The sequence below is a fragment of the Ricinus communis genome, chromosome 3 (genome assembly GCF_019578655.1).
Source record: "Ricinus communis isolate WT05 ecotype wild-type chromosome 3, ASM1957865v1, whole genome shotgun sequence".
Taxonomy (NCBI): domain Eukaryota; kingdom Viridiplantae; phylum Streptophyta; class Magnoliopsida; order Malpighiales; family Euphorbiaceae; genus Ricinus; species Ricinus communis.
In genome coordinates, this window is record NC_063258.1 from 11,160,569 (window position 1) to 11,186,468 (window position 25,900).

General features: G+C 36.6%; 2 non-coding genes across 2 annotated transcripts; one reads left to right on the forward strand and one right to left on the reverse strand.

Moving 5' to 3' along the window:
* The first annotated feature begins 4,660 nt into the window (after nt 1–4,660).
* On the forward strand, nt 4,661–4,767 carry LOC125369708. The gene has a single exon (XR_007215384.1). It is a non-coding gene; the product is annotated as a small nucleolar RNA R71 (small nucleolar RNA).
* A 6,349-nt stretch (nt 4,768–11,116) lies between these two features.
* On the reverse strand, nt 11,117–11,223 carry LOC112534536. Its single transcript, XR_003078831.2, has one exon. It is a non-coding gene; the product is annotated as a small nucleolar RNA R71 (small nucleolar RNA).
* Nucleotides 11,224–25,900: the final 14,677 nt, after the last annotated feature.

The following is a 25,900-nucleotide window of genomic DNA, read 5'->3' on the forward strand; positions in this document are numbered from 1 at the left end:
GCAGATTGCAAGAATGACAATTACAAATCTAACAATTAAGCATAATCCATCAACAATGGTGAACCCCAATGGGTTGAAAAGATCTAGCTACTGATGTTCACGGTTAAAGCAATTAAGGAACAAAATAAGGAAAAGAAAATTAAAGGCATGTACACCCTTCTCTTTCAACTTGAATGAGAAACCCTAAATTAGCAAATTCTAAATCTCAAACCCTAGTTGCCTCTTGAATGCTCCCAAAATTTGTCTTGATCTTCAATTCGATGTTGGAACAAGTGAAATCCCTCCTTGAATTGATGAATTTGATCTCTCAAGGTCTACAATTGAGGTATAGGAAACAATTGATTGAGTGTGTGTCTTGGAATTGAGTCAAAAATTCGTGTCCTTTCTAAAAGAACTCAAAATTGCCTATATAGTTGATTCAGCATGGCCGGAGTCCAGGCTCTGATGATTCAGCACGGCCGGAGTCCAGGCAGTGCTAAATCTGTGGAGTTTATTGTGCTGACTCCTTCCAAGCCGTCCCCAAGCCGGTGCTGAGGCACCACAGGCCGTGGTGGCTTCAGAAGCCGTGCTGAAATGGCACAATTGGGGATAGCTTCTTGGCAATTCAGCATGGCCAGAGTCCAGGCCGTGCTCAACCCTCGGGGTGCTCGTCCTCGCCCAATTTGATGGATTTTGGTCCGTAATGACACGTATTTCCCTCGATTATTGATGGTGTCGTTCGACAATAACCTGAAATGAGAAAGGAAACAAAAGACAGGTGATTCTAGCATAAAACGGGATAATCATGCATAAAAATGTAAACAATCGGGCATGAAAACATGTGTGTAGTATGATGCTTATCAAATTACCCTATACTTAAACTTTTGCTTATCCTCAAGCAATCAACAACTCACTCCTCAAACAGATACCAAATAACTCAATCAAATGCATTGCAGGAGGTTAGCTAAAAACAAATTTCAAAACTCCGTAATGATTTTCCCAAAATCCCCAAATGACTAAATCCTTAAGAGAGAGAACAAACTTAATAAAGTTGCTAAAGTTAAAATGATAAACCATCGAAATTGAGAAATTGAGAACCATGCCTCACAAGATGTCACTCAAAACACACAAGTGTATATAGGTGAAAGAAGATCGCCAACCTCTCAATGCAAAAATACAGAAAAAGTGCTTACCATAGGCTTGCTTATAGATCCAATCTCCACTACTACGAAATAATCAATAATCATAATCAAAGGGTCTTGAGCCAGGTTGTAATGGGGATAAGGTAGGGTACGAATAAATATGGAAAGTAGGCTACAAGTTGCTAGAAATTAAGCAGGTAATGCAAGAAAGTAACGAAGGATCAAGTGTTGTACCAAAATGAACACTAAGTTGCTCTAAAAATAAGATGATGCTCAAAATGAACTAAATTAATACTTTTTCTTTTCAATTTATATACTATGTATATATATTACAACAGCTTTTGTAAGGGTTGTTGGTTATCGACACATACAATAAGACTGAATATCCAAATTTTATTTTTTTTTGAATTGAAGGGAGCATCTATGAAAAATCTAGCAACTTAGTGAAATTTATGAATGCAGATTGATCCAAAATGAAATGCAGCATAAACTTACATAATTTCCAGCAACAAAGGTAGAAAGAATGGTAAAATGAATAGAAGTGATAAAATGAGTGTGACTGTTATTATTATCACGAAAGGAAAGGCTAAGGCTCAAAATTGGTTCAGTAAGGGAAAAACAGCGTTAGGTTTTTGGCCAAATTATGTAAATCCTAAGTGCCTAAATCATCTCACGATTATCGACAATTCATGTAATCTCAAAAAACATCATAAAGCAAGTTCTAGAAACAGAGATTCTGTACAATGCTCACTAATGAAACAAAAGGGAGCACAAAAATAATGATGCACAAATTGGCTCAACATCTCACAATTTGAGTGGGTTAAAATTGCATGAATTCTTAAACCAAAGTTTAAACAGTCAATCACAATAATAAGCAGCAATATTAACAGTGTTCTATATCTAAGATAAAGTAAAATGGAAGAATTAAGGAAAAACACTAGTTTTACCTGGCTGGATTGTAATTAAGAGATTCGTTCATTGCCTTCTTCCAACAAGGTTCGATAAAAGCTATAAGGGAATCCATTCAAAGGAGAAAAATCATTAACTACTCGATTAAAACAAAACTCAAGATAAGGACAGTGATAATGAAAGGACTCAATCAATAAGGGAAATTAAAAAAAGATAAAAATAGCAAAGACAAAATTGGTACCTGCACAAATCTACAGTACCTACCCTACACTTATGAAAAACAATGTCCTCAGTGTGAACAAGGTAGGCACTCCAAAATAAAAGGAATAAAATATGTAAAATGAAGCTAATTATGGGAGTCCATAAAAGAAATTGGAAAACTAAGAGAAAGACAAGACGATAAAAAGAGATAAAAACTAGAAAGTCTACTAGATACTGCCCTTGATGTGTACTTTAACATTTCAACTGCAAAACTTAAGAATAAACACATCCCAAGCAACATCTAGTAAAAGGTTCAATAAGATAGCATCTCCTCAAAATCAAACTCACTAAAAACAGACTGAAATATCTAACTACAAATAACTACATAAATAAAATAAAAAAAATGTCCAAAAATTCAGAAAGCAAAAATAGCTACAGGAATGTCTCCCGAAGGTGCTTGTTTCGCTCGAGTCGCCTACCGACTCGATCAAAGATTCCTGCATCGCGGGCAAATTAAGAAGGTAGGCTCAATGTAAGTTGGGGCTCGAGGCATATAAGTGCAACGAGAAGGTCCGATTTGTGCGGTAGATGACCAAGGAGGTGCTCTCTGGACCAATTTGGGATGTCCATTCATCCACTCCAAATTCCGACTAAGTGACCTGTCAAAAAAAAAACTTGCAACTACCCTTCTCGGGTCTATCATAGCACAAAGTCTCATATTGATACAAGTTGTTTTTATTCAGATGAATAACACATACTAATATTGGAAGAAACATGTATAGCATCATCCATTTGTACATCTTGTGGTTGTGTATTACATGCAAGATCAATTCCATCAATACTACAAATGGCATGAACATGGTCGGTGGAAGAACTATCAAATGAGGGTAAACTAAAAGTGACACCGTCATCCCCTGCATTAAGTTCTAACTTCCCCTCAAATACGTCTATTTTAGCTCTAACTGTGGCAAGGAAAGGTCTCCCAAAAATTAATGGTATACCATGCTCATTGTCCATATCCAAAAGCACAAAGTCCATAAGAAATATGAACTTATCTACCTTAACTAGCACATTTTCCACAATTCCCCTAGGAAGCTTAATAGAACGGTCAGCTAATTGAATGCAAATCCTAGTGGATTTTGCCTCCCCCAAACCTAGCTTATTGAAAAAACTAGTGGGCATGACATTTATGCTAGCCCCCAAATCCGCTAATGCCTCATCAACACACAAATTACCTAAAGTGTAGGGAATAGTGAAACTCCCTTGATCGTGATGTTTTTCTGGCAACCTGCTTTGAAACACAGCTGAGCACTCCTCGTTAAGCTGAACATAGGCGACCTCCTCCAACTTCCTTTTTCTGCTCTAATGCATCAATAATAGGCAAGTTAATATGCAGGATAAGGAATCTTAGGTTGATAAACTTAATAATAAATTGCTCTTTCGCCTCTACTTGTTTAGCTCTAGCAGGATAAGGAATCTTAGGTTGATATTCCCTGACTGGAATTGATTTCACCTTTTATCCCTTAGGTTCGCTAACCTTACTGCTCGCCTCAACCTGCACATCAATAGTGGCGTCATCAAAAACAGGTTTAGAAGGAGCTGAAACTAACTTACCTAAACGCAAAGTGATGGCGTTCACGTGCTCCCTCGGGTTAGACTCATTGGTGCTCGGGAGCGCTCCTTGCTGCCTCTCAGACAACATCTTAGAGATTTGGCCAATCTGGGTCTTCAAGTTCTGAATCGAGGCCTGTTGGTTCCTAAGTGCACTATCAGTTTGCTGGATCCTCATCCCCGTAGACGTCACAAACTTCATCATGAGCTCCTCTAAATTTGACTTCTTTTCTGGTAGAGGAGGAGCTTGTGCCCACCGAATGTTGCGGGCTTGATGAAGTCTTTGAAAACCAGGTGGACCCTGAGCGTTATTGTTCCTCCAACTGAAGCTGGGATGATTGCGCCACCTAGGGTTGTATGTATTGCTGTAAGGATCATTCTACTGCCTTGGGGCATTCCCCATATAGTCAGCCTGCTCAACATCATAAGACATAGAAGAATTAGATGGAAAAGTAGTAGAGGATGAAGCAAACATACCTCCCGCAGTACAGCTCACACTGTAATATGGACCACCATAAAACTCGCAGCCAACGTTCGCTACATGAACCGGCATCTGGAGTTGGTCAATCTTCTTGGCTAGAAGCTCCACCTGAGCTGCCAAGGCTGCTGTAGAGTCCACTTGGTTGACCACTCCCTTTTTTCCTAGTCGGCTCCTAGAGGATTGCCACTGATAGTTGTTCATGGCGATTTCCTCTATCAAGTTCTGAGCCTGCTCGGGCGTCTTACTGTTTAGTGCTCCACCTGCTGCAACATCCACCATCGGCCTCGGTGCAAGGTTCAACCCGCTATAGACGGTTTGAACCTGCATCCACACTGGCAATCTGTGATGTGCCCAGCATCTCAAAAGATCTTTAAACCTCTCCCATGCATCGTACATGCTTTCATCATCAAACTGCACAAAAGAAGATATGTCATTTCTAAGTTTAGCAATTTTAGCGAGAGGAAAATACTTATATAAATTTTTTTCAGGCAACACCCTCCAGGTAGTAATCGTTTGCTGTGGAAGGGATTGCAACCATCTCTTAGCTCTGTCCCTCCAAAAAGTTAGAGATATGTGCATTGGGATCCTTGTTGGGCAATCCTCCGAACTGCACACTCTGCTGGATCATCTGAATCACATTGGCTTTTATTTCAAAATTGTTGGCCGCTACAACAGGTCTGACTATACTAGTTTTCGTCCCATCCAAAGATGGTCGAGCGAACTCGTACATCGTCCTTTGATCCTCATGGGCCTGGGGGTTGAGGTTCTCCATTGCGTCAACTTCTTGAACCTGAATTGTAACTCCGTCCTCCTCCTCAACTGCCTACAAACGTCGTCTCAATAATCTGAGAGAGCGCTTCGGGTCAGATAAGGGTGCTATGGGATCAGGGTTAGAGCTCCTGATCATAGACTACCTGAAACGGAAAACCAAACAACCACCAATCAACAAAAGTAATAAAATAAAATAAAATAAAATAATTAAAAAAATAAAGAATGAATAAATAAACAGATAATGACTAAATTAACACAGAAACAATTCACTCTAGTTCACCGTTACTATTCCCCGGCAACGGCGCTAAAAACTTGATGGTCTATTTATGCAACCTACACCTAAGGCAGTGAACCTACCAATGCAACCTAGCACTAGTGAGTATCAAGGTCGTATCCCTGGAGATCGGGTGAACCTAGAGTTACTACTGTTTGCTATGTTATGTAGTCTGAAATAGGGTGTGAAAGTTCTAACGTTACCAGCTAATGGTTATGAGTGCAAATAAGTAAATGAAGGACAACGAACAATGAAAAAAAACAATTGCAAAGAGAGAAACAAACCCAAAAGGGGGCCTAAGTGATGGAATTCTAAAGATGGATTTTATGGATTACCGATCTTGCTTACCCGTGCCTAAATCCTGAATTGAACCCGGTTCCTCTCTCGAGCTTACCGAGTTCCTAAACCTACACTAACCTAATGGAATCTCTTCCTATCGGATTACTACAGAATAACATTAAGTATGATTTAAAACTATTAAGAGTTATTAATTTTTAATCCGGCAAGTAAATCAACCTTATCTCTAAGTGTTAACTACCAGTTCTTACTATTCAATGTCCAGTTGTAACAAGCATTTCTCAATGTCAAGAAATAACCCACAAACAATTAATTTAACGTCTCAAATTAACTGAATCAAACTTTTATTACTAATAGCAAGAAGATTGCAAGAATGACAATTACAAATCTAACAATTAAGCATAATCCATAAAAAAAGGTGAACCCCAATGGGTTCAAACGATCTAGCTACTCATGTTCATGGTTAAAGCAATTAAGGAAGAAAATAAGGAAAAGAAAATTAAAGGCATGTACACCCTTCTCTTTCAATTTGAATGAGAAACCCTAAATTAGCAAATTCTAAATCTCAAACCCTAGTTGCCTCTTGAATGCTCCCAAAGTTTGTCTTGATCTTAAATTCGATGTTGGAACAAGTGAAATCCCTCCTTCAATTGATGAATTTGATCTCTCAAGGTCTACAATTGAGGTATAGGAAATAATTGATTGAGTGTGTGTCTTGGAATTGAGTCAAAAATTCATGTCCTTTCCAAAAGAACTCAAAATAGCCTATATAGTTGATTCAGTATGGCTGGAGTCCAGGCTGTGATGATTCAACACGGCCGGAGTCCAGGCAGTGCTGAATCTGTGGAGTCTATTGTCCTAACTCCTTCCAAGCCGGTGCTGAGCCACCACAGGCCTTGCTGGAGGCCGTGGTGGCTTCGGAAGCCGTGCTGAAATAGCACAATTAGAGATAGCTTCTTGGTAATTCAGTAGGGCCGGAGTCCAGGCCGTGCTCAACCCTCAGGGTGCTAGTCCTCGCCTAATTTTATGGATTTTGGTCCGTAATCACACGTATTTCCCTCGATTATTGTTAGTGTCCTTCGAGAATGACCTGAAACGAGAAAGGAAACAAAAGACAGGTGATTCTAGCATAAAATGGGATAATCATGCATAAAAATGTAAACAATCAGGCATGAAAACATGTGTAGTATGATGCTTATCACATCCCTTCAGTTTATTAAAACTACCTTGGCATTTATTCTAGACAAACTTCATATTCTTCCTTAATAAATTTGTCAAAGGTGAAGAAACGATAGAGAAGTTGTGCACAAACCTCCTATAATAGCCTTCTAATCCTAAAAAACTACGTACCTCATGCACATTGGTAGGTTGTTTCTAACTAACGATCGCTTTAGTTTTCTTCAAATCAACATATACTCCCTTGTATGAAATGATATGCCCTAAAAATATTACTTTCTCCAGCCAAAACTCACACTTGTAATACAATCGTCAAGTGCTTTGCATGTTACTCCTTTGTTCATGAATACACCAGAATGTCATCTATAAACACAATTACAATGTCTAAATATGGCGTGAATACCCCATTCATCAAGTTCATGAATGCAGTTGGAGCATTAGTTAACCCAAACGACACTACTAAAAATTTATAATGACCGTATCGAGTTCTAAATGTTGTTTTAGGAACATCTACTTCCTTAATCTTCAATTGGTGATACTCGAATCTTAAATCAATCTTAGAAAATACATGAGCTCCTTGTAGTTGATCAAATAAATCGTCAATCTATGGTAATGGATATTTGTTACGAACTTTCACTTTATTCAATTGTATATAATCAATACACAATCTCATATTGCCATCCTTCATTTTAACAAACAAAACCAATGCTCCCTAAGGTGATACTCTAGGCCTAATATAGCCTTTATCAAGTAATTCTTGCAATTGTACCTTCAACTTTTTCAACTCAAGTAGAGCCATTATATATGGAGCTTGAGAAAGAGAAGTGGTCCCCCATCAATAAGCTTAAGAACCCCTTTTGAATTGCGGACCCTCAACATATTAACATGAAAACCCCAAGAACCAATTTGGTTTAACACCTAAGAAAGGTTGGAAAACATATTACTCAGAAAGATGATCAAGAATTAGATTTTAGAAAACTTGTTCTTAAAACCTAATTTCGAAACACTCCACAAGCAAATGATCAATCTACTTGAATGTTTCTTAAGCATGCATTCTACACAAGAACAGAAAGACAAAGCAAACAAGCTTTAAGGTAAAAATACCAATTATCATTCAACTTTTAAGCTTAATTCTCACATCAAATTCGTACTAGCCTTTTATGGGCCTTAGAAAATCCTAAATCTTAACTAATAAGGATTTACATCTCATCTAGGATAAAGATAACCTTCCTAATAAAAAGAGATAAGTAGAACAAAGTTCTAACCAGGGTAAATAACATATGTAGCCACCAAACTTAAGTAAAGAAACCCAAATTTACTTTATTCATGCATGTGGGCCTTAAAATATAAGCTAAGTTAGACCTGAAGTCTTTATATGCTCTAAATTAGCAGTTTAGGTCTTTTTGAGCCTAAATAAAAGATAAGTGAGCCCATTGAACACTTCGACCTGTAATATTTTAAGTTGAGTTGGGCATTCACTTAAACTAAAGCCTTGAACTCCTTATAATTCCTCTTGGGCCAAATTCATAAGGCCTTACATGTGTTGAATTAAGGCTTGTTGATACTTCTTAGATCTTAATCAAGTTATTGGGCCTTGAGGCAATTGTATTGGATCTTTGGCCTCAATATCTTGACTTTGATCTTGGGCTTGAAGCTTTGGTTGAACTTCTCCATGCTCTTGCTCATCTTCATCAAGTCCATCTTCATGAACACTATATGATAGTGGTTGGTCCATATCAAAATCTTGTTCCAGCACACTCTTTTCCTTTGGTATATAGGATATAAATGATGAAGTAATGAATGAATGAGTTGCACCTGGATCAATAAGAACTTATGCATTTTACCAAAGATTGTTAACCTACCAGAAATGACATCAAGCGATGATGCTACCTCATGTTGTGTCATTACAAATACTCTAGATTGTACCAACGGCCTCTCTATTTGTGTGTGTTGAATAAGATGTGTCAATCTGGATGCACCACTCTCTCTACTAACACTAGCTCTAGAACCTCTACCTGAGCCTCTACTAATGCCGAGAGCCCTACCTCCTTTGCTAACCACAATTTTTGCTCCCCTACCAACATTAGTACCAAATTGTACATTGTTGGGACAATCCCTTCTAATGTGTCCCGATCCACCATAGTCAAAACACTGAATGGATCTCCTCCCTTGTGAATGCGGCCACAATTAGCATAAGGTGTAGACCTCCTAATTGCACTACTTGTATTAACCACTGGTTGTCTCACTAAACTCTGGGCTGAAATTCACTTTCCTGATATCACCCTATTGAAAAAATATATATGACTAACTTGAGGTTGTGGTCTATAAATGCCTAGCCATGACAAAGGTCCGCTACTACCTCTGAACTTTACTCTCTCTAACCTCTACTGTGATGTGTCGGGTCCCTTACTGAATACATTTTGTTTTGTTGTCCAGGCTGAAATCTTTGATTTACTCTCTTTCTCTTTGATTTACTCTATGTTAGAAGCATATTTGTATAGATCTTCAAATTTATCAATATACTCATAATATGTGATTCCCGCTTGGATTAATAGAAAGTAATATGATTTCTACCTTACACATGTGTATTTGCGTCTCGTCTAGCTAAATAATCAAGTCACGCCCAAATGCCACTGGTCAAGCTTGTCAAGTTGGAGAGAGTATTTTTTTAAAACTTGTCAATGTGCTTATTACCTTTTCCTTATTTCCATTTTACATATTATTGCTTCTAGCTAACTTCATTATATGTTATTTGCTTCCTTTTGAGTTTCTTTAATCTTTGATTCCTAATATCTTGATCCGAACACAACCTTTATACTTTCTTGAATTTTAATGTTTGCTTCAACAAAATGTTTTAATCTTTAGTTTTTGTGTTCTAAAAAGAGAGTGATAAAATTTGTAGTGATTCTTGATTCACACAAGAATATTCGAAAACAAGCTTGAGTGGGGTGAACTTTAACCTTCTGAGAACATAATTATTAGTGTGAAACACGAGTGAAAATCTCCATTATTTGAGGGTAAACATGTGAGAGAGTGTTTGAGGACTTTAATTTTGTTTTATTTTTTTTATTATTTTCCTAACCTTTTATTGCAGCCATGTCGAGTGGTTTAAATGGTAGTAATGGTGGCAATGATAATGAGGCTAGGATATAACAACTTGGTATTTCTTTGCCACAAATGTATGAGAATGAGAGATTACAACGAAACATAACTACTTTGAATGAGAGGTTGGAAAGATTTGAGTTAGATACAAGGGAGATGACTAGAACTATAATCAGACTCAACAATCTATTATCCTTTGTTTGGTTGCCAACTAGTCTAGGTCCTCTTTGGGTTTGATTTCTTGTCTTTATTATTCTCTTCACTCATTCATTATCGCAATACAGTTGAACTTAGCTTTTAGTCATTAGTAAATTTAGAAACCTTCGTTATTAACTTTTGGCTAGATAACAAGCAATGAAGTAGTAACTCTAGGATTTCACTTTCCTAAGGGATACGATATTTTTAATACTTGTCGTTGTGCTAGGCTGCATTGATAGGTTCACTGCCTTAGTTGTGGTTACATAAGCATCTCATCAAGTTTTTGGAGTTGTTGCTAGGGACTTTGTTTGAAAACTAGATTGAAATTTGCTATTTGTTACTTTAGCCAATTTTCTTTTCTATTTTTATTATTGCTTTTTATTCATTTATTCATTCATTTATTTGTTTGGTTTGTTGTTGTCTTGTTCATTTCAAGTAGTTTATGACCAGGAGTTTTAGTCCTGCACCAATAGACCCTTTGCCCGAACCATAGCAATCCCTTAGGCAATTGAAGAAGCGATTAGACGTGGAGGAGGAGGAGCAAATTAAGATTCTTGTCCAAACACTAGTAGACATGGGAGACGGCAACAACAACATTGTTGAAGCAAATAGGACGATGTGCGAGTTTGCTAGACCTTCCTTAGAGGGGACGCACAGTGGTATATTAAGGCCACCTGTTGCAGCAAATAATTTTAAAATTAAGCCAAATGTCATTCAAATGGTGCAGCAGAACGTACAGTTTAGGGGCTTGCCTAGTGAAGATCCTAATGCCCACATCACAAACTTCTTGGAGATTTGTGATACCTTCAAAATTAATGGGACTATCGATGATGTCATTCAACTTAGGCTGTTTCCATTTTCTTGAGGGATAAAGCAAAGAGATGGTTATAGTCCCTACCAGCTAACACCATCACCACATGGAATTCTTTGGCTGAGAAATTTCTTTATAAGTACTTTCCTCTTGCTAAGACTGCAAAGATGCGTAATGATATTTCTTTGTTTGTACAATTTCATGATGAGACAATTTATGATGTGTAGGAGAGGTACAAGGACTTACTGAGATGTTACCCACAATAGGGTTTGCCATTATGGATACAGGTGCATATTTTTTACAGTGGCTTGAACTCAACCACGAGGGAGATGGTGGATGCAGCTGTAGGTGGGGCCATCAATAGTAAGACGCCAGAGCATGCTTATAACTTAATTGAGGAGATGGCCATGCACACATATCAATGGCAGTCTTCTAGGAGTAGGTCAGGATGGTAGGGAGTGGTGAACTAGGTAGATTCTAAACTTATCTCTCATGCTCTTCCTTTCTTTTATGTTTTGTTGATCGTGTATTGATGTCCTTGATATGAAACCTTTATGAATAAGATTGAGAATCCCTTTTGAATTGCGAACTCCCAACACATTAACATGAAAACCCCAAGAACCAATTCGGTTCAACCCCTAAGAAAGGTTAGAAAATAGATTACTTAAAAAGATGATCAAGAATTAGAATTTAGAAAACTTATTCCTAAATCCCAATTTCGAAACACTCCACAAGAAGATGATCAATCTACTTGAATGTTTCTTGAGCATGCATTCTATACAAGAAAAAAAAGACAAAGCAAATAAGCTTTAAGGTAAAAATACCAATTATCATTCAATTTCTAACTTCAACTTCAACTTTTTAATTCTTTACATCAAAATTCGTACTAGGCTTATATAGGCCTTAGAAAATCCTAAATCTTAACTAATAAGGATTTACATCTGATCTAGAATAAAGATAACCTTCCTAACAAAAAGAGATAACTTAAACAAAGTCCTAATTAGGTTAAAATATGTGTGGCTGCCCAAAATAAGCCATAAGCCCCTAGTTTACATAAGTCATATAGATGGGCCTCATAACATAAGCTAAGTCAGCCTGAAGTCTTCATATGCTTCAATTTAGTTTTTTTGGTCTTTTTAAGCCCAATTAGATTCATTCAAGTCTAATAAACTGAATTAGATTAATGAGCCTTAAACTTGAATCCAATTCTTCAAGCCTTGATGTGTCTCCTTAGCTCAAATGTCTTGGATAAGCTCATTGACTTGCAATTTGAATCGAACTAGGACTCCTAATTAAATTAGAATTCCTTTCGTTGCTTGAACTCTTAATATCATCAGGACTCCTTCCAGGATTAGGATTTCTAGTTGAATCAGGACTCCTTATTTGATTAGGATTCCTTTAGCTAGTCAGATTTGCATCATCAAGACTCCTTGCTAGAGTAGGATTGGTTGTGTTAGTTTGGTTCATATCAATCATTTTTCGGATGATCGTGGAGGGAATGCTGAGAATCGCGGCACATCCAAATATTCATATTCAGGATTTGCACCATTAGGATCTCCATCCTTCCTTGTTCCTTTAGGCACAAGGACTCCCGATGACACAAGGTTGGGCGTAAGGAATCATGGGAATGCAATTAATAAGCTTGATCGATGGTAGTGGGGCTTAGCTTGATGATCAAGCAAGAGAAACGTAAATCCAAGTGCATAAGGGAGAAATCATGTAGTTTTCGATTAATCCAAACGTAATACAAGCTGGAATTCGAGCGTTTTGATATTTGAAATGCATATAATGAAGTAATTTGGGTCGGAGTATTTTTAGGTAGGCCCACCCGAATTTACCCTTATTTTTATTAAGCTAGCTCATAAAATTTGGGACTGCGAGAGTTGTTGCCTAGTCAACTCCTCTCTAGTTCTTGATTTGACTTTAGTTTATTAATCTTTCTTTATTAACTTATTCATATTTAGCTTCTAAAGTCTTCTTCTTACAGAATAAGGGCTTTTACACTATAAAAGCCGCACGCAACCACAAACTTCAGGCTAATGAGCATATTATTTTAGTTTTCTACCTTGCAGGAAATCGAGTAATGGGTTCTTTCAAGAAATTGTGGATAGATTAGCACTCATGCTAGCGAGCATAGACTTATCCCTCACATCCTTCTTTTCGCTTGTGTTCTTTGTCTACACTTGTATTTATATAAATTTGATTTGATCTGTATGCTTAACCGTATGAAAGTGCATGGAAGCAGCAATTATAGGCATCGATCCAATGCTTAGAGGATTGCGAAGAAAGAAAATTAGTTGATCATGTACTGATATCATTCTCCAAATGATAGCGGAGGAATATTTTAGAGAAAAGAGGGAACACTGGGAATCGAGGCATGCCCAAATACTATGACTAAGGATTTGCACCATTAGGATCTCCATCCTTCCTTCTTTCTCTAAGCACGTGGATTCCTAATGACACAAGGTTGGACGTAAGGAATGATGGGAACATAATTAATAAGCTTGACCGGTGGTATTAGGGCTTAGCTTGATGATCAAGGAAGAGAGACGTAAATCCAAGTGCATAAGTGAAAAATCATCTTTCTTTCGATTAACCTAAGTGTAATACAAGCCATAATTCGGGCGCTTTGATGTTTGACATGCATATAATGAAGTAATTTAGGTCAGAGTGTTTTTAGCTAGGCCCACACGAATTTGTCCTTATTTTTGTTAAGCTAGCTTAAAATATTTTGGACTACGAGAGCTGTTGCCTAGTCACCTCTCTGGTTCTTGATTGGACTTTAGTTTATTAATATTTATTTATTTATTTATTCATATTTATCTTCTAATCTCTTCTTCTTATGGAATGAGGCCTTTCGCACTTGAAAAACCTCATGCAATGGAATACTTGAGGCTAATGAGCATATTATTTTAGTTTTCTACTTTGCAGGAAATCAAGTTATGTGTTCTTTCATGAAATTTATTGACTTATAAATACTTGCGCTAGTGAGCATAGACTTATTCCTCACGTCCTTCCTTTATCTTTTATTCTTTTTCTACACTTGTGTTTAAATCAATGCAATTTGAGCCTTACGCTTAGCTGTATGGAAGAGAATAAAGAATTTGTGATTTTTTTCCTTATCTAATTTGAAATCAAGTTGTGGGTTCTTTTAAGAACTTTTTTGGACTTATCAAGACTCGCGCTAGCGAACCTTGACTTATTACTTATGTCCTTCCCTTCTTTTATGTTCTTTCTCTACCTTTGTGTTTAAATCTATTAGAATTGATCCTTACACTTAGTCATATGGAAGAGAATAAAAAATTATGATTTTTTCCTTATCAGATCCAAAATCCTACATATGTTCTTATTTTGTTCATTTCTTTGGTGCCTCTCTTTCTAATCTTTGTTTAGTTTGAGGGTTTGGTTTTACTTGGGGAGCATAAATATTAGTGTTGAGTGAAAACTCATTGAAGCGGCAATCATAGGCACCGATCCAATGCTTGGATAAATGCAAATAAAGAAAATTGTTTGATCGAGTATTGATATCATTCTTAGAATGATAGCCGATAAATCTTTTATAGGAGAGAGGGAACAGTGAGAATCCAGCCATGCCCAAATATTCCAATTAAGGATTTGCACCATTGGGATCTTCGTCATTCCTTGTTCCTTTAGGCACAAGCACTCCTTATGACACAAGGATTTGAAATAAATTTAATTTGATCCTTATGCTTAGCCATTTGGAAGAGTACAAAGAAGTTTTAATTTCTTTCCTTATCAGATTCAAAATCCCACCTATGTAATTATTTTTTTCTTCTTTTTCTACCTCGCTTTCTAATCTCTATCTAGTATGATGGTTTGGTTTGATATGGGGAGTATAAACACAAGTGTAGAGTGAAAGTGCATGGAAGCAGCAATCATAGGCACTGATCTAATGCTTGGACAGAAGCGATGAAAGAAAATTAGTTGATCGAGTATAAGCACCATTGGGGTCTCAATCATTCATTATTCCTCTAGGCACGAGGACTCTTGATGACATAAGGATTGGTTTAAGGAATCATGGGAATGCAATTCACAAGCTTGACTGGTGGCATTGGAGCGTGACTTGATGATTAAGTAGGACGAGGTACAAATCCAAGCACGAGTTTTGATGTTTGGGATGCATATAATGATGTAATTTCTACCGAATTGTTAATAGGTAGGCCCATGCAAATTTCTCCTTATTTTGTTAGGCTGGCTCATAAAATTTGTAACTACAAATGTTGTTGACTAGTCAACTCCTCTTCGATTCTTGATTTGACTTTAGTTTATTCATCTTTCTTTATTTATTTATTCATATTTAGCTTGTAGTTTCTTCATTTTATTGAATGAGGGTTTTCGCACCATTGAAAATGTATGCAACTAAATATTTGAGGCTAGTAAGCATATTATTTCAGTATTCTATATTTCAGGACATCAAGTTATGGGTTCTTTCAAGAACTTTGCAGACTTGTGAAGACTTGCGGCGAACCTAGACTTATCTCCCATGTCCTTTCTTTTGTGTTCTTTATCTACCATTGTCTTTAAATCATTTCGATTTGATCCTTATGTTTGCCATATGGTAGAGAATAAAGAACTCGTGATTTGTTTCCTTATCAAATCTGAAATCCTAGCTATATTCTCATTTTATTCATTTATTTTTTGTGTCTCTTTTGAGTTATAAATCCATGTGTATAATGGAGTAATCATGTTGTTTTTTATCAATCCAAGCATAATACAAGTGGAAATGCAAGTGTCTTGATTTTTGGTACGCATATAATGAAGTAATTTGGGTCGAAGTGCTATTACTTAGGCCAAACAAATTTTCTCTTATTTTTGTTAAGCTGACTCTTAAAATTTAGGACTATGAGAGCATTTGACCGATCAACTCATGTCTGGTCCTTGATATGACTTTAGTTTATTCATCTTTCTTTATTTATTTATTCATATTTAGCTTCTAGTTTTTTCTTCTTATGTAATGAGGGCTTTCCAGCTACAAAAACAACATACAGCCGAATACTTGAGGCTAGTGAGCATATTATTTTATTTTTATACCTTATGGAAAATCAAGTTATTAATTCTTTCAAGAACTTTGCGGATTTATCAAGACTCATACTTGTGAACATAGACTTATTCCTCAAGTCCTTCCTTTCTTTTATGTTCTTTGTCTACCTTTGTGTTTACAAAATTCTATTTGATCCTTACGCTTAGCCGCATGGAAGAGAATAAAAAACTTATGATTTCTTTATTGGAAAAACACATGCAGTGGTGCAGCAGAAGCTCTTAAAAATTTCATATTTCATAGAAATTAAGGTTACAAGCTGTAATTGAGGATTTAAGTTGAAAAAATAAATAACCTTTCTTTTATGAACATGAAGAACACAACTTTTCTTGATTGTTGATGATGTTTATGTTAGATAATTAAATAGAGATTCACAATTGCAAACCCTTTAGCTTATCTCACATAATCAATTTCAAGCAAAGCTATTCAATCGTAAGTAAATAACCTTGTTATAATCGTAAGTATGTCGAATTATATCACTATATATGATAATAGGAGTAAGAAACTCTCTTATATAGTGTTAAGGTTTTATAATCCTTAACACAGTTGTACAAACACATGTCATTATAAAACTCTTTTGTGATGCCATGTGTCAAGCAGTATTAACACATGTAATCATAAAACTCTTTAGTGATGACAAGTGTATAGCTATATTGACACATATCATTGTAAAACTCTTTTGTAATGACAAATATCAAGCTATATTAACACATGCCATTATAAAATTCTTTTATAATGACACATGTCAGGTTGCTTCCTTGACATATGTCATTATAAAACCCTCTTAGTGATGATACTTGTCTAGTTGCTTTCTCTACATATGTCATCATAAGCTCTTTTATGATGACACATCTCCAGCTACTTTCTTAAGACGTGTCATCATAAACCCTTATATGATGACATGTGTCAAGCTACTGTACAAATACATGTCAATACAAACTCTTTTGTGATGACATGTGTCAAGCTTCTTCAATATATAAAACTTATATATAATACATTATTTAGACATTTACGGACTTTAACTTTAGAAGATACTAGTGTTACTACTTGAGGTACAAGTTAAGTCCATCACCGTGCTTGAGTTGATCTTAACGTGTGTGACTTTCTAGGTTCATTATTAATTGGTAATGGGAGTTTAATATTAAACTCTTTAATTTTTAATTAGAACACTTTAACAAACTAAAGAAATAATTAATCAATTGTCCCTTAATCATTCCCATAAATTACAAGTGACCTCTAGCAACATAAAGGAAGGACGTGAGTGATAAGTCTAGGTTCGCTAGTGCGGGTCTTCATAATCCACAAAGTTCTTAAAAGAACCCATAAATTGATTTTCCGCAAGGTAGAAAACTAAAATAGTCTACTCATTAGCCTCAAGTATTCGGTTGCATGTAGTTTTTATAGTGCGAAAGCCCTCTTTCCATAAGAAGAAGGAACTAGAGGCTAAATATAAATAAATAAATAAATAAAGATGATTAAATTGAAGTCAAATTAAGAACGAGAGAAGGGTTGATTGGTCAACAACTTTCGTGGTTCCAAATTTTATGAGCCAGCTTAATAAAAACAAGGTGAAATTCGTGTGGGCCTACCTAATAACACTTCGACTCAAATTACTTTAAATGAATTCGATTTGATCCATACACTTAGTTGTATAGAAGAGAACAAAGAACTGGTGATTCTTTCATTATTAGATCAAAAATGTTACCTATGTTATCATTTTGTTCATTTTTTTGTGCCTCTCTTTCTAATCTCTATCTAGTATAAGGGTTTGGTATTATCTAGGGAGCATAAACACAAGTGTTAAGTGAAAGCGGGTGGAAGCGGCAATCATAGACACCGATCCAATGCTTAGACAAATACAAAGAAATAAAATTAGTTGATCGTGTATTGATATCATTCTCCGAATGATCGTGAATGAATCTTCTAGAGGAGAGACAGAAAAACGAGAATTAAGACACGCTCGATATTCTGATTCAGGATTTACACCATTAAAATCTTCATCATTCCTTGTTCCTAATGTGATTCTTGATGGATTTTCCAGAATCACATTGTGAAATTATTATGAAGAACGTTTAGAGTCAAATTCATAAACAAGGACCCCGACCCAACACTTTACTAGATGTGTGAACCTTGGTATAGAAAAGGTTTTGGATGCCACATTGAAGATTAAGGAAGAAGGTGACTGATAAATCACAAAGGAACGCCAAAAGATAACTCTTGATACAATGAGCATAAATAGAGAGAAAACCTAATTCCCATATGCAATAAGGAATTAATCTAAGATAGGAAATAACAAATAAAGCCTAAATTAAGATCTTCCTAAATAGAAAAATAATCAACTTATAAATCAAGGAGATATTCCTAATCAATTAAAATGGAGCTTCTCCCTTGAGTTTCTCCTAAAGAATGCCTAAGTAGTATATTAGGCATTATTAGAATGTTTCCTAAATGACAAAAAAAGAGACAAAGTTGGCATCCTTTGATATAGGAAACAATGACCAAAACAAGCACTAATACTTCTAAATAACCACAAGGGGCGGCTGTCATTATTTCGTAATTAATTTTGGCTACTTGGCTTGGAACTTGATATTAATGGATCATTTAACTTGATCTCCTCGACTTGGTTGGCTACTTGGCTCCTTGGGCTTTGGGTTTGCATCAGTTCCTCTAGCCACGATGACTTTTGATGACACAAGCATTAGCGTAAGGAATCATATAAAATCAATTGACAAGCTTGACCGGTGGCATTAGGGCTTAGCTTCATAATGCAGCAAGATAAGACATAAATCGACACTCTCGTAAGGGAGAAATCATGTTGCTTTTTATTAATCCAAGTGTAATACAAGTAGCAATGGAAGCATTTTGATGTTTGGAAGGCATACAATGAAGTAATTTAGATAGGAGTATTATTAGATAGGCCCACACAAAAATGAAAGAGTGAAATGGAGTATGATGAACATCAATGAGGCTATGGAAAAGATGGAGTTATATATGGCAGGCAACCAAAATGCCATATTAGAGCAAATCAATGCTAATGCTACTGCAGGAAATAATAGGCAGAACTTGATAGGCAATTAGGAAGATTTAGATTTAGTCTATGATGATGATGATAATGCCACAACTGTGGGTGTTGGCCATGGCATGGGTTGAGGAGCTAAAGGAGGCTGAAATAATGCAATGAGTAGAGGGAATAGTGGAGGTGAGTTTGGTGGTTACTGTGGGTATAATGATGATGTGGATAGAAATTTGGATAGCATTAAACTTAGGATTCCTACTTTTTAGGAAAATCATATCCGGAGGCATATTTGGAGTGTGAAAAGCAAGTAGACCTTATCTTTGATTGTCCTAATTCTTATGAGGAAAAGAAGGTAAGGTTAGTGGTTACTCAATTTTCTGAGTATGCAATAGTGTGTGGTGTGATCAATTGGTGGCGAGTAGGAGAAGAAAAATGGAAGCGCCTATTGATACTTGGCATGCTTTCAAAACCATCATGAAAAGACATTTTGTACCTAGACATTACGATAGGGAGTTACATCAAAGACTCCAAGCTTTGAAGAAAGGTATTAGGAAGGTAGAGGATTATTATAAGGAAATGGAGATGCTCATGACAAGGACTGATTTTGATGAAGATAGGGAAGCCACTATAGGAAATGGCATGTTTTATAGGGTCGAATTACAATATTATATAGAACTTCAGGAGTTAGTTGATCTTGTAATTAAGGTTGAAAAGTAATTAAAACCAAGGGGCACAACAAGGTTGGAATAAAAAGGCACTTCAAGCAATAAGCCTAATTGGTCTAATCAATAGAAAGGAAACAAAAGAGGAGATGATAAGGCTGTTTTTTATGGGGAAACTAGTAAGAATGTTTTAGGCAATAAGGTGATATGGAACCTCCATGAATAAGCTTGAGGACCCCTTTTGAATTGCGACCCCCAACACATTAACATGAAAACTCCAAGAACCAATTCGGTTCAACCCCTAAGAAAGGTTAGAAAGCATATTACTTAGAAAGATGATCAAGAATTAGAACCTAAGGAAAACTAAGTCCTTTAAACCCCAATTCCAAGTACACCACAAGGATAGATCAACTGCTTGATAAGTAAGACTTGCATTCAAACAAGAACACAAAGACAAAGCAACAACTTTAAGGTTTACAAACCAATTGTCATTCAACTTCAACTTCAACTTAATTTTTTTGTTAAATATAAATTCGTACTAGCCTTATATAGGCCTTAGAAAATCCTAAATCATAACTTATAGGAATTTACATCTCATATACGCTTTAGATAACCTTCCTAACTAAAAGAGATAACTTAAACAAAGTCCTAATTAGGTTAAAAAAACATGTGTAACCACTCATAATAAGCCATAAGACCCTAATTTACATAAGTCATGTAGATGGGACTCATAACATAAGCTAGGCCTACGCCTAGAGTCTTGATATGCTCCAATTTAGCTTCTTTAGTCTTTTTAACCCCAATTAGATTCATTCAAGCCTAATAAACTGAATTAGATTAATGAGCATTGAACCACTGTAAGTGATAGGGATGTTAAATTCTTAAGTCATTTTTATCATGTGTTATGGGTAAGTTAGGCACTAAATTATTATTTTCTACTACTTGCCATTCATAAACATATGGAAAAATCAAAGTTGTTAATAGAACTTTGGTTCAACTGCTTTGTTCTTTAATTTCTAGGAATCTTAAATCTTGGCAGGATCTTTTGCCATATGTGAAGTTTTCAAATAATAAGGTTGTTCATAGCACTACACATTGTTCTCCATTTGAAATTGTTTATGGTTTTAACCCATTAACTCCTATTGATCTATTTCCTTTGCCTCTTAACAAGCTTGTTAAGATTGATGGTTCTTCTAAGGTAGATTTGGTTAAAAAACTATATGAACAAGTTAAAGAGAGGATTGAGTAGCAAAATACTAGAGTAACCGAAAGAGTTAACAAAGGAAGAAGGCTGATGATGTTCCAACCTCTAGTGATTGGGACCAAGGTTTGGGTGCATTTTTGCAAAGAAAGGTTCCCAAATCAAAGAAAGCCAAAGCTAAGTCCAAGGGATGATGGACCATTTCAACTACTTGAGAGGATCTACGACAATGCTTACAAAATTGATTTATAAGGTAAGTATAATGTGAGTGGCACATTTAATGTTGCTGATTTAAGTCCTTTTGATGTAGGTGATGAGTTTGATTCAAGGACGAATTATCCTAAAGAATGAGGAAATAATATAGATCGGCCAAGGCTTAAAGATGTTAATTTGATTGGGCTTAATGATAAGGGCAACAAGAAAGAATCAAGGAAGGATCCATTAAGTTTGTCACAAGGTCAAAGGCCAAGAAGTTTCCAAAGTCCTTAAATAGCTATATGCAAGAGTGGGCTAATGATCTGCATAGTTTTACACATATTTGCTTGCATTCTATTGCGCATGTTCTTAGCAATTATTGTGCTTTTATTCCCAGATCACCCGTGTTATGTCTTCTTTTGCATTTCAGGAGAATTTATAGGACCGTCATTGGTGTTTAAGCAATTATAGATCAATACGTGTGGAAACGGATGAGAATTCATCAAGATCGGACAAGAGCTCGCGTTGCACACATTGAGCATGGCCTTAGTCAAGGCCGTGCCGACCATCACGGCCTGGACTATGGTCGTGACCAACCATCGAAACTTGGTCTTTAAAATAATGGTTTGGGCACGGTTTCTGAGGCCACCATGGCCTCCACCACGGGCCATGGTGGCCAGCACCGGCGGGGGCACGGCCATGGTGAAAACCTACATGGTGAGATCCATAGTTTCAGCACGGCCTAGACTCCGGCCGTGCTGACCAACACGGTCGTGCTGAAACAAAATATATAAGGAAAATGAATTTTTTAAGGTTAGAAAGAGGGGGAAGGAGCGAGATAAAGCCCTGGCGGCTGGTTCGGTTTTTGCACAGTTTTGAGTGCAAGAAAGAGTTGTAGAGAGGAAGAACCCCGAAATCACAAGTGGTGAGTATTCCCGCCTGTCACGCGGGTGACTCGGGTTCGAAAACATCAAAATTCACAACGTCTCATGAATAATGCATAATCTTATTAATACTAAAAACAAGAAGAATACAAAACCAACTCAAACAATCCAACAGTATAATATCAAGCCAGCATAGTAAAGAAATCCCAATGGATTAAATCAGTCTAGCTAAACATGTTCATGTTTAAAACAATCTAGGAAATCAATTACAATGAAAGAATAATGAAAATAAAACATGTACACCCTTTTCTCTCGAATTGGATGAGCGAGCTCCAAATCCGGATCTACACTTTGATTAATCTCCCAAACTGCCTTTTGAATTGCTTCCACTGTGGTTTTTCACTCGGAACCTTGCGATTCGGGATTCTTACTCCCATGACTCTCTCTACTTTTCAATCTGTGAAACGAACCAGCCTCTAGGGTTCTATGTCACTTCTTTCTCTCCTCTCTCTTCCCCACAGAAAATTCATTTTTTATATATCTTCGACGCGGTGGGGAAGGTGAGGCCACTGGCAGGTCAGCTGCGGCAGTGGCATCTTGGAGGTTACGGATAATCTTACCACCTGGGTTTCCTGGCCGTGTTTACTCCCGTGCCACCCCGTGTCAAGGCCATGGTGGCTCAGGCCACTCAGGCATTATTTTGAAGACCAAGTTTGATGGTTGGTCGCGACTATCCAGGGCCGTGATGGTGGCTGCGGTGACCGTGCTGGTAATGATGCAGCAGGTGTCTGCCGTTTCGCGCCTTAAGCGATGAACCGAAATGCAGGATGGCTGCGGTGATCAAAAGCACGGTATTGCTAGCACATCTGGCCAAATATCGCGCAAAATATGTGTAAAACATCGGAAATAAAGAACATGTGATTTCTTTCCTTATCGGATCTGAAATCCTACCTATATTCTTATCTTTTTTGTTTATTTTGTGTCTCTCTTTCTAATCTCCATCTAGTATGTTGGTTTAGTTTTATATGGGAAGCGTGCAAGCGGAAATCATAGGCACTAATCCAATGATTAGAGGAATGCAAAGAAAGAAAATTACTTGATCGTGTACTGATATCATTCTCCGAATGATTGCGGAGGAATCGTTTAGAGGAAAGAGGGAACACCGAGAATGGAGACATATGCACATATTTTGACTCAGGATTTGTACCATTAGGATCTCCATTCTTCCTTCTTCCTCTAGGCACGAGGACTGCTATAAAGGGAGTTGTTGAATATTGATTATTTTGGAGTTAAATTCTCTTGTTTTTTCTTTATAAACTTGGTGAATTTATCAAGTGAAGGCTTAGCATTTTACAAATGTAGTTTAATCTAAAATTTTGTTAAACAGCCTTTAATTCTTTATAATTAAGGTTCTTAAGTACAAATTATATTAGGGTCTTATTAGGAGTTAAAGTTTCTTTGCTTGATTAGGTGAACGATCCTTGGTAAAGACAACAACATTGAATACGGGTTTGGCACAAGTTAGCCATGTTCATATCAACCAGCCTAGGAAAGGGCATGGAAGGCTCGAAGATAATGGATACGAATTGCTAGATCAAGTTCGGATAGAAAAAGCTAAGGATCTTGAAGAATATGGACATAGAGAGCAAGATCAACTCCAATGGGCTAAGGATCCAAAAGCCTTGCCACAAGGCCTTATTACTAGATCAAGAGCTAAGAAGTATCAAGAGGCCTTAATAAAGCATATCTGAGGATTAGCATTCCACATGTGGGCAGAGCAATGATATTATTTGAGACAAGATAGTGTGAACCACATCTCTTTTAATATATTATAAGTCCAAGTTTAGGATGAGCTAGTTCTACAAACCACACTTGGGCTTTAGTTTAAGCTTGTTATTTAGGCCTATTTAGCTTACACTTAAATAACTCCCATGTGCATGATTCCTTTTTAGATTAGGATTTTCTTTAATTGCTATGGGCAGCTACTTATGTGTTTTAGCTTAATTAGGAATTGCCTTTAGTTATCTTTTAATTAGGAAGATTATCTCTATCCTTTTGAGATATGTTTCCTAAGCAAGCTAGGATTAGGGTTTCTTGAGGCTTATAAAGCCTAAAACGAATTTCTTTATAGATTTCAACTTATCAATAATATTTCAAGTAATTTTCCTTTCAAAGCTGTTGCTTTGAACCTTTTATTCTTGAATGAATGCGATCAAACTTATCAAAGGAATTGATTTATCCTTTGTGGCATCTATAGATTTGGGTTTATAGGCCTTAGTTTCCTTTAGGTTCTAATATAAAGATCATCTCTTTTGATTTGTTCTTAGCTATCCTTGGGCGAGTATATTGAATTGCTGAGGGGTTTTCTAGCTTGTAAATCACGGGTTCATATGACCAAAGGGTTCGTGGTTTCAATCCTTGGAGGTTTCTTATCACTATGATTCCTTACGTCAATCCTCGTGTCATCAGAAGTAATCGTGCCCAGAGGAATAAGGAATGATGGAGATTCCAATTATGCAAATCTTGAATCAAAATATTGGGCATGCCTCGATTCTTGTTATGCCCTCTTTCGTCTAGAAGATTCGTCACGATCATTCAGAGAATGATATCAATACACGATCAACTAATTTTCTTTCTTCGTATTTGTCCAAGTATTGCATTGATGCCTATGATTGCTACTTCCACACGCTTTCGCTCAACACTCGTGTTTATGCTCTCCAAATAAAACGAATGAAATATTTGATTTATTTCAACTTAAAATATTCATTAACCTTGAATAATGTGGCTACACTTAGTTTGTATAGTGAAAGAAATAAATCTAATTCCTAAATAGCATAAAGGAAATAAACTAATTAGGAATTGTCTAAAACATATGCTAAATAAGAGTTTCCTAAATAATAGAATAAGGAACAATTAATCTTTACTAAATAAGAATTGACTAAACAATCAAGCAAAACTTCCTAAATGATGAAGTGCACAGTTTCTTCCTTATTCCCTAATGAAGAACACACTAATGTGGCAAAAGAGGAAGCCAAAATGTGCCTCCCATGCTTCCTATATGAGAAGCATGCCCTTATAGCTAAATAGGAAGCTAAAGTGGTGTTTCCCTTGTTTCCTCTTCAAGTATTAGGCTCTCCTCCTTATGCACACATATTCGACCCATGCTTGGTTTCTTCAAGCCCATCATATTAAATTAAATTAAGAAGGCTATAAGTGTTAATTAAATCTAATTCTCTATGGCTTAATATATCATTGGCCCAAATCTCTTGAATGAGTCCATTAAGAGCTTCCTTTGTGCGTTTGGCCTTAGATCTTGTAATTGACCCACATTAAATGTGTAAAAGATCCCTTGAGCTTGGTGTAGGCTTCTGCCATATGCTTGTGCTTTGATCATGTATTGAGTCTTGAAGCTTGGTGCTTTGTTATTAATATGGCATATAGTATGAGAAACAATATCACATTGAAATCGGCCCTTCACCATTCCTTCGCCTTGAAAGCACAAGTTGGTCCCACCAAACCACAACATAATCAGTAAACTCAACCGCAACTAGCTTCACCTTCTTTTATTAAGAATAATCATGGTAATCAAGTAGTAGCTCAGCCTTCTTCTCCTATTCAAAATAAAGCTCCGAGTCATTCCTGCCTTGAAATGAAAGGGTTTCCATTTCGATATTCCCCAAGTTTCCATCTTGCTGTCTAAGTCCTCTTTCATCTCGTCCTCCATAACCTCTCCCAAACCAAGTTAGAACCTCGCTCCTCTTCTTCGTACTCATCCTCATAGTAATCATTATGATCTATATGCCTTGGCTTTGTTTGATTGTTGTTAAAGCATCTAGGCTACCCTCTTTGAAAATTGGACTCCACTCGCTCAAAAACCTTAGATTTAGGAATTTTAAGGTTCCTTGAATGGATTTCATATAGAGTTTGAGAT